The sequence below is a fragment of the Hipposideros armiger genome, unplaced genomic scaffold (genome assembly GCF_001890085.2).
Source record: "Hipposideros armiger isolate ML-2016 unplaced genomic scaffold, ASM189008v1 scaffold_481, whole genome shotgun sequence".
NCBI lineage: Eukaryota > Metazoa > Chordata > Mammalia > Chiroptera > Hipposideridae > Hipposideros > Hipposideros armiger.
In genome coordinates this window covers 1,034,955-1,035,734 of record NW_017731831.1, presented here as the reverse complement: position 1 = coordinate 1,035,734, position 780 = coordinate 1,034,955, and the positions used below count along the sequence as shown (strand labels likewise).

Sequence of the window (780 nt, the reverse complement as noted above, 5' to 3'; positions counted from 1 at the left end):
AGCCCAGGGAGGCGTGTGGCCCTCCTTCAGCCTTCCCCAAGGCAAGGTGCCTTGATGTCGCACTTGCCTGGGGCTGCATTTGCACACTTACACAGATGGTCTTCACAGACCCATAAAAATAGCATTTTCCAAGTAAAAAACATCTTTTCTTAAATATGCTTTTATTCCTTCTTTATATAAGAGGGAGAAAACAGCGACTGTCCACGTTAAAAGTGGCTTTGAGAGGGAGTTGGCTCCACTCTCCTCAGAGTCACCTGGGCACATGGTTTCTGTGACCGACAAGAGTCCAGTTCCGACCCAGCAGAAGTAGGAAGCGAAGGCATCGCCATCCGGGCTCCTTCAGCGCCACCCAGTGACATCAGGGCAGAACATCACGCGTGCTCACCGGGGCTCCGGGTAAAACAGCCCTTTGTCTTCAGAAGATGCTTTTCCTGCCAAAGCAAACTGCTGCGTTACAACCGCTGGAAGAGCAACCGTGAGAAACAAAACCCTGATTTTTTTATAGCAACAGTGGAAACCAGACCCCACTTCCTTCCTCCAGGATTAGGGCTTTGTTGATGCTGGTGGGATGGTCATCTTGTTTCAGGGTTGACCTGCAGCCATCCATATTCAGGGAGTGAGAGAGGAGAAATATTTAAGCTCTCCCAGGGGTTTATCAAAGGTTTTTCTGTTCGGGTTACCAAACTGTTACAAAGGGCTCTCTTACTACAGGTGTTTCTTTTTCTTCTCTCTCTCTCTCTCTCTCTCTCTCTCTCTCTCTCTCTCTCTCTCTCTCTCTCT

At 49.0% G+C, this 780-nt stretch overlaps 1 long non-coding RNA gene across 2 annotated transcripts in view; it reads right to left on the bottom strand.

Moving 5' to 3' along the window:
- Positions 1-241: 241 nt before the first annotated feature.
- LOC109395705 (uncharacterized) overlaps positions 242-780 on the bottom strand; it is an 8,344-nt gene continuing 7,805 nt past the window's right edge. For both annotated transcript variants that reach the window (XR_002126714.1, XR_002126713.1), the window contains exon 3: positions 242-431. This is a non-coding gene — a long non-coding RNA (uncharacterized LOC109395705). The remainder of the gene's footprint in view (positions 432-780) is intronic.